The 9,033-nt window shown below is 33.3% G+C and overlaps 1 long non-coding RNA gene across 1 annotated transcript in view; it reads left to right on the plus strand.

Annotated features, from left to right (window-relative positions):
• LOC130708711 (uncharacterized) overlaps positions 1-8,252 on the plus strand; it is a 32,278-nt gene extending 24,026 nt beyond the window's left edge. Inside the window, exon 3 of the long non-coding RNA XR_009009049.1 lies at positions 8,167-8,252. This is a non-coding gene — a long non-coding RNA (uncharacterized LOC130708711). The remainder of the gene's footprint in view (positions 1-8,166) is intronic.
• The last annotated feature ends 781 nt before the right edge of the window (positions 8,253-9,033 follow it).

Consider the following 9,033-nt stretch of genomic DNA (forward strand, 5'->3'; position numbering starts at 1 on the left):
GCCTGGAAAATTGTAAGAGTTCAATAGGCTGGAGGGAAGAAAAGAAAAGAGGGTGGAGAAAGAGAAAAGAATAAAAGGGAAAGAAAAAAAAGAAACAGAGGAAAGATAAAGGAAAAAGAAATAGACAAAGGAGAAGAGAAAGAAAGAAAGGAGGGAAGAAAGAAAGAAAGAAAGAAAGAGAAAGAAAGAAAGAAAGAAGGAGAAAGAAAGAAGGAAAGAAAGAAAGAAAGAAAGAAAGAAAGAAAGAAAGGAGGGAAGAAAGAAAGAAAGAAAGAGAAAGAAAGAAAGAAAGAAGGAGAAAGAAAGAAGGAAAGAAAGAAAGAAAGAAAGAAAGAAAGAAAGAAAGAAAGAAAGAAAGAAAGAAAAAGGAAGGAAGGAAGGAGAGGCAGGGAGGGAGGGAGAAAGGAAGGAAGAAAAAGAAAGAGAGATATAAAGAATGAGACCTAACTATTGAACTTCCTGTGACCCAGTTTTTACTTGTATAAAATGGGGATCATAATCTTTATTTTACAGTTTGTTTGTGTGTATTAAGAAGAATACTTTCGGGCTTCCCTGGTGGCGCAGTGGTTGAGAATCTGCCTGCCAATGCAGGGGACATGGGTTCGAGCCCTGGTCTGGGAAGATCCCACATGCCGCGGGGCAACTAAGCCCTGAGCCACAACTGCTGAGCTTGCGCGTCTGGAGCCTGTGCTCGGCAACGGAGAGGCCGCGACAGTGAGAGGCCCGCGCGCCGCAATGAAGAGTGGCCCCCACTCACCGCAACTGGAGAAAGCCCTCGCACAGAAACGAAGACCCAACACAGCCAAAAATAAATAAATAAATAAATAAATAAAGAAGAATACTTTCTATACCATTTCACATTCTAAGAATGTTTCACTATAGAAATACAAGTATGAAACAGACACCAAAATATCTTTAGTTTATTACTGTCCGTCCATGTCAGTGTACCTCAATCAGGGATATGCTTTAAAAATCTGTAAGAATTTTCAAACTACAACCCCAAACTTGCCTCATTCAATATAGCAAAATGAGAGGGTGCTAAACATAGTTTGGAAAAGTTTCCTCAGAAGTTCTATTTTACTGTCCAATTCGCTCAAATATCTGCAAAAATAATAAAATGAGACATCATAACTATACATGTATTTATGGAATTCATGAAAATACTTTCCATATTAGTGTTTATTTTATATCAATTATATAATTTAAAGCTAGAATTACAGTATGACTTTTTTTAAGGTTCTGTTTTTCGGAAATAAAAAGAAAGTGAAGGAGAGAGAATATTATTGGTGGAGCAAAACTCTTGATACCTGCCTCTTGATTTTAAATTGTAATATATTCCAAAAATAAACAACTCTAATATTTAGTAATTATATATAAAAGTTTCAGATGTATTTTATTTTTCAGCTACTTATAAGAGTAATATTTCCAAGCAGATATATTTAAAGATGACAACTTTTAAAATATATATTCAAGTAATGACGATAATGATTTTTCCTTATCTATTTGTGACCCTATAATCAATAGGAAATGGCCATTTATAAATATCATATAATGATAAATAAAAATTTAATATGCATATAGCATTTAATCTGTATGCGTGTGTTTGCAATCTTAGAGCAAAATTTTATTAGTTTATCCTAAACAATAAAGGAAATAATTATGAAAGTGTTAATATGATACTGCCATCTCATGGATAAATCTTCATGAGAAAGTAAGATTGATTGTTTTATAAGTTTAGTTGTCAAATTAAAAAATCGGCTCGTTCTTTTAGGGAATTTTCCTGTTTTACTTTATTCATAGAGTACTCTTGAGCCACATATTTGATGCCAAATGACATGTAAATGTTTTTTTAACAAAAAAGAAAAAATGTTACATTTTAAAGAAAAAGATATTAAGTATGTATAGAGTTATAAATGCTTTCTTTATTCATCTACTACTTACATTTCTTAATATCTTGTATCTTAATTAAAAAACTGAATCTTTGATATATAAACTGATATGAAATAATCTCATAAGGTTCTAATTTTTCAAGTACTATGATCAAAGATAGTTATAGAGATGATGAGTGGTTTGTTTTAGCAAATAATTTTGTCCATTTTTATATCTTTGTAGTTCAAGATTCAGCTAGGCACAAGAACAGGTGATCATCCAATAAGGCAGAGAGCATTAATGAGGTCAGTCCAAGACAATCCAAATGGGTGAATCATGCAACTTGAAATATATGAACGACATTCAGAGTTTGAAAGTTGTAAGCAATCACCAGAAAGTTTGGACATCAAGCAGCAGAATTCAGCCCTATCTCCAACAACTTTTTCTAGACCCTTTCATCTAATCAGCAGTTATAAGATAGAATTCCTTTTTCATAGTCTACACAAAGAAAAACCTTTAATTGATAATTAGTCAAATGCATCTTCATAATTTAGTTCTAAATGTTGTTGTTTGTTTTTTTAACAGCTGTATTGAGGAATAATTCACATGCCATAAAAATCCATCTACTTAAAGTGTAAAATTTAGGGTTTTACTAGATTCACAGAGTTATGCACACATCATCTCAATCTAATCTTAGAACATTTTCATCATCTCCAAAGAAACACCACATTAATTTGAGATCACTCTCCATTCCTTACCTCCCTATACCCCAGGCCTAGGCAACCAGTAATTTTCTTTTCTATCTCTATATATTTGCTTATTCTGAACATTTTCTATAAATTACACCATATAATATGTAGATTTTAGTAAATGGCTCTTTCACTAAGCATAATGTTTTCAAAGTTTACCCTTGTCGTGGCTTGACTCACTACGTCATTCCTTTCTATGGTCAAATACTATTCCATTGTATGGATATGTCACATGTTATTTATCCATTCAATAATTGATAAACATTTGGATTGTTTCCACTTTTTTTGCTATTACGAATAATGCTATGAACATTCTTCATAAGCTTCTGTGTGGATATAGGTTTTTATTTACCTTGGGTATACATGTAGAAATAATATTACTGGGTCATATAGTAACTATAGTTAACATTTTAAGGAACCACCAAATTATTTTTGAAAGCAGCTGCACCATTTTAAATCACCACCAGCAATATATGAGGGTTTCAAATTCTTCACATCCTCACCAACACTTGTTATTCTCTCATTTTAATTATAGCCATCATGGTTGGTAGGAAGTAGTCTTTTATAGTTTTGATTTGCATTTCCCTAACGACTGATGATATTGACCATCATTTCATTTGTTTATTTGTCATTTGTATTGTTTTTTGAGAACTATGTATTCAAATAATTTTATTGTCATCAAAAAAGACACTATATGAATTCAATTTTTCTAAATTTATTGAGACTTGTTTTGTGGACTAAAGTATGGTCTAGCTGGCAGAATGTTCCATGTACACCTGAAAAGAATGTGTATTCTGCTTTTGTTGGATAAGTGTTCTATACATGTCTAGAAAACATGCAGAGTTGTTCAAGTCCAGTATTTCCTTACTAAGCTTCTGTCTAGATATTCTATCCTAACTGAAAATGTGATAATGAAAACTCTAACAACTATTTTAGAACTCTGTTTCTCTTTTCAGTTCTGTGGATATTTGCTTCATATATTTTGGGACTCTGTTGTTGGTGCATATATGTTTATAATTGTTATATCTTCCTAATGAATTGACCCTTTTGTCAAAATGTAATATATGACTTGGTCTCTTGTAACAGTTTTTGACTTTAAGTCCATTTTGTCTGATATTAGTATAGTCACTCCTGCTCTTTTTTTGTTACTCTTTGTATAAAATGTCTTTTTCATCTTTTCACTTTTATCTATTTGTGTCTTTGGATGTGAAGTCAATCTCTGGTAGACAGTATGTATTTGGATAATTTTTTTTATCCATTCTGTCAATCTCTGCTTTTTGATTGGAGAGTTTAATCTATTTACCTTTAAAGTAATTACTATAAAGGAAGAATTTATTTCTGTCATTTTGCTATTTGTTTTCAACATGTCTTTCAGATTTTTTGGTCCCTCCATTAGTGTTACCTCCATTAGTGACTTCTTTTTCTAAGAGTTTTGTGGTGTACAATTTAGCTTCTGTTCTCATTTCCTTTGGTGTTATTGTTTAGATATTTTCTTAATAGAGAACATGGAGAGTGGAATTAATATCCTAAATTTATTAAAATCTAGTTTTAATTGATATTTACTTAGCTTCAATAGCATACAAAATTTTTTCCTATACAGTTCCACCTCCCCTTTATGTTGTTATAGTCACAAATTACATCTTTCTATAGTATACTTATAAATATATATTCTATAATTATTGTTTTATGCATTTGCCTTTTGAATAATACAGGAAATAAAAAGAGAAGTTAAAAACCAAAATAACAATAATACTGGCTTTTATATTTGCCTATGTAGTTACTTTTAATCTGGTTCTTTATTTCTTTGTATGGTTTTGAGTTACTGACTAGTATTCTTTTCTTTCAGCCTGAAGGACTCCTTTTAGCATTTATTGCAGAGCAGGTCTACTAGTACCAAACTCTTTCAGGTTTTTTTTTTTTTTAACCTAGAAGTATCTTAATTTCTTCCTTATTTTTGAAGGATAGTTTTGTCAAATATAAAATTCTTGGTTGACAATTTTTTCTTTTACCATTTAAAAAATATCATCCACTCCCTTCTGGTTGCCGTGGTTTAAAATGAGAAATCTCCTATTAATCCTATTGAAGATACACTGCTATACATGAGGAATCACTTCTCTCTTGCTTCTTTCAAAGGTTTTTTCTTTGTCTTATTGTAATATGTCTTTGTGTGGATTTCTTTGGGTTTATTTTCCTCTGACTTTTTGAGCTTCTTTACTGTGTAGATTAATGTTCTTTATAAAATTCAGAAAGTTTCAGCTATTATATCTTCACTTATTCTTTCTGCCCCATTTATCTTTTTTTTTTTACACCTAGGATTCCCATTATGCATATGTTGGTATGCTTCATAATCCACAGGTCTTTTAGTCTCTGTTTAATTTTTTTTTAACATCTTTATTGGAGTATAGTTGCTTTACAATGGTGTGTTAGTTTCTGCTTTATAACAAAGTGAATCAGTTATACTTATACATATGTCTCCATATCTCTTCCCTCTTGCACCTCCTTCCCTCCCACCCTCCCTATCCCACCCCTCTAGGTGGTCACAAAGCACCAAGCTGATCTCCCTGTGCTATGCGGCTGCTTCCCACTAGCTATCTATTTTACGTTTGGTAGTGTATATATGTCCATGCCACTCTCTCACTTTGTCACAGCTTACCCTTCCCCCTCCCCATATCCTCAAGTCCATTCTCTAGTAGGTCTGTGCCTTTATTCCCATCTTATCACTAGGTTCTTCATGACCTTTTTTTTTTTCCTTAGATTCCATATATATGTGTTAGCATACTGTATTTGTTTTTCTCTTTCTGACTTACTTCACTCTGTATGACAGACTCTAACTCCATCCACCTCACTACAAAAACTCAGTTTCGTTTCTTTTTATGGTTGAGTAATATTCCATTGTATATATGTGCCACATCTTCTTTATCCATTCATCCGATGATGGACACTTAGGTTGCTTCCATGTCCTGGCTATTGTAAATAGACCTGCAAATTGATACAGCCACTATGGAGAACAGTATGGAGGTTCCTTAAAAAACTAAAAATAGAACTACCATATGACCAGCAATCCCACTACTGGGCATATACCCTGAGAAAACCATAATTCAAAAAGAATCTGTTTAATTTTTTTATTCTTTATGCTTTCTGCTCCTCAGAAGAAATAGTTTCAATTATCTCTCCTCAAGTTCATTAATCCTACCTTATTCTATTGATTCTATCTTCTGCCTGCTCAAATCTGCTATTGAGATTCTCTAATGAATTTTTATTTTAGTTATTGCAATTTTAAGCTCCTGAATTAGTTTGTTCCTTTTTACAATTTCTATCTCTTTTTTGACATATTCAAGTTTATACATCATTCTCCTGATTTCCACTACTTCTTGCCCATGGTTTCCTTTAACTTTTTGAACCTATTTAAAAGTCAATTTATAGTCTGTATTTAGTTAATCCAACATCTTTGTTTCCTCAGGGACACTTTTTGAAAGTTTCCTCTATAAATGGGACACACGTTTGTTTTTTTTTTACATGATTTATAATATTTTACTAAAAAATTGACATTTTTAACATTTTAATGTGTTACCTATGAAAAGTAGATTCTCTTCCTTAGACTTTTCATTAATTTCTCTGTTTATTTAGTGACTCTTCAAAACTATTTCTGTAAATGTATGAGCTTTGTCATGTATAATCTCTGAATTCTCTGTTACTTCAGCTTGTGTTCAGCTAATGTTTTGACAGATATTTCATTGAATGATAGAATGCAGAGAGAGAGAGAGAGAGAGAACTCTCAGTCATTGCAGTCTTGCTCTGTACTGTGGGACTCCTTTGATGCTTAGCTAGGCTGTTTACAACTCTGCCTTAGCTTTTACTTCCTGATGGCACTGAGACTAGCAAAGAGGTAAAATCTTAGGGTCCCCTCAGGTTTCTTCTGGGTATGTGCCCTGCCCAGGGCATACACATGACTTTCCAAATTTCTCAGTGTACACGGGCACTTTCGAATTCTCTAATTTTCCAAAGAAACTCTTTCCCCAGATTTATTTTCCCAGATTTTAGTTGTTCCATTGTTTGCTTCAACTGTAACCTTTCGCTCCAGGAAATTGCAGGTTTCTGTGTTGTTTGTTTACCTTAAACTATTTTTGAGAAACACCCACCACATTTCTACACTGAGTGAATTCTGATTTAGGCAAAACAAAGGTAAGCACCTTGAGTCAGTCCTTCAGGCAGCCCTAGATGGAATAAATGACATAATTCTTCGATAATAAATTCTGCTCCAGGATTCTACATTAGAAACAAAGAGTGCCATCTCCAAGCCACCACAATGAAGGGGAGGGAATTAGGGCAAGGTCAAGTAAAACTACCACATTTTTCTACCTTTCTAAAGTTCCCTTTTTCTTGATTCAGCTATAAACCTTTGACTGTTTTCCAGAGTTCTAAACAGTTGATAGGTGTTTTCTTTGAGTACTTCTGGCTTCCATGGTCTCAAATGAGAAACTGAATGCATTTCAAATTGGTTTTCTCTTATAAGTCACATATCCTTTCTTTCTGGTTGATTTCAAAAACTTTTTTTTTTTGTCTTCAGTTTTCAGAAATTTAATTGTGATATATTTTTGTGTGGATTTCCTTGAGTATTGCATTTGGTGTCTGTTCAGTTTATTAAATCTCTATGCTTATGTCATTTCCAAAATTTGAGAAGTTTTCAGTCATAATTTCTTTAAATACATTTTTGGTTCAACACTGTGTCCTTTCTTTTGGGAATCTGATGATTAAAAGGTTAACTTTTTAAAAATTATTGTCTCAATATTCTGTGAGATGTCCATATTTTTTCAGACTATTTTCTCTATTGTTCAGATTTGGTACATTCTATTGATTTGTCCTTAAGTTCACTGACTCAGTCCTCTGTAATCTACACTCTGCTATTGAGCCCAACCAGTGAGTTTTTATTTCAGTTACTGTATTTTTCAGCCTCATTATTTCCATTTGGTTATTTTTATATACAATTTTTATTTCTTTTGAGAGATTTTCTATGTTTTAATTTGCTTCTGTAAAATCCCTAATTCCTTGTTGAAGCATTATTATGATAATTACTTTAAAATATTTGTAAGATAATTCCAACATCTAACTCATATCAGTACTGGCATCTATTGATTGTCTTTTGTCATTCATGCTGTCATTTTCCTGATTCTTGATGTGACAAATGACTTTAACTTCATCCTTAATATCTTAGATAGTATGACACTCTGATTCTTATTTATCTTGTTTTTATAGCAGGACATCTCCCTGGTGAGGTGTAGCACATTGGCCTGGTGGTTGTGTATATTCAGCTTTCCCTTAGACCCCACCAACTCCACTTCATCAAAATTGGAGCAGCTACCCATACTGTTTCATTGCAGATGGGTAGATGGAAGTTCAGCTCCCTTTGGTTCAGCCTGACACCTTCCTGGTGAGAGAGGACACTAACTCATATCATTTCAGTGCCTCCTAGTTGTGGGGGTGGGGTAATATCACCATCAACAAGGAAGGTGGAAGTGGAAGGATTGCTCACACTGTTTTGTTGTTGCAGGTTGGGAGCAGAAGCTTTTGTCTCCTTTGGGACCAGCTGACACCAGGAGACAATATGGAAGAAATAGAGTGCCAACTAGACCTTCCTCACTCCACATCTTTCTGCTTCACTGATGCTGGTTGGTTGTGGAACCTCAGATATCCACTGGATCCCACTGATACCAAGAGGACTAGAGCATTGACTATTTCATCTTGAAGAACTTTGTTCTGCATTGATGTCAACTGTGTGTGGAGTCTCAGCTTGCCACTTGACTCACTGACATCACCTCCAGAGTTGATTACTCCATCTGCATCCCCAGTTAACATTATCTTTAGTGATATATCTAAATATATGGCATATCATGTTACTCTTCCTTTGTAATAGTCCAAAAGCATTCTATTACTCTTTCAATAAAATCCAGATTCGTTATTGCTTCATGAAACTTTTTCAGTTGTTTCTTGCTAATCTTTGCTTTGTCTCTGGCCATTTCTCCATTTGTTGCTTGTGTTTTAGTTATTTTGAACAATTACAATGCCTCATGCTCTCTAGCGCATAGTGCATTTTATATTGCCTTAGGTATGGGTTTGCTGTTATATATGTATATGTATGCGTGTGCATGTGTATGTGAAATACTTGTTGCTCATAGTAACATGTATACTGTGGTAGAGAAATACTTCCATGAAATTACCCTTAATTGGTCCTAATTTTGTCATCTAAATAACCAAAAAAAATCAATAGCTGAAATTTCAAATTTAGTCAGTTATATCACATTTTGGGAGATCTCCAAAATACAAATATGATACTACTACAACTATATAGAGAAGTGAATGAATAAAATGAATTAAATCTTTTATTACCTGTATCTCATGGAAAATTCTTTCAAAGAAA

This window comes from Balaenoptera acutorostrata, chromosome 8 (assembly GCF_949987535.1).
Source record: "Balaenoptera acutorostrata chromosome 8, mBalAcu1.1, whole genome shotgun sequence".
NCBI classification, from domain to species: Eukaryota; Metazoa; Chordata; class Mammalia; order Artiodactyla; family Balaenopteridae; genus Balaenoptera; species Balaenoptera acutorostrata.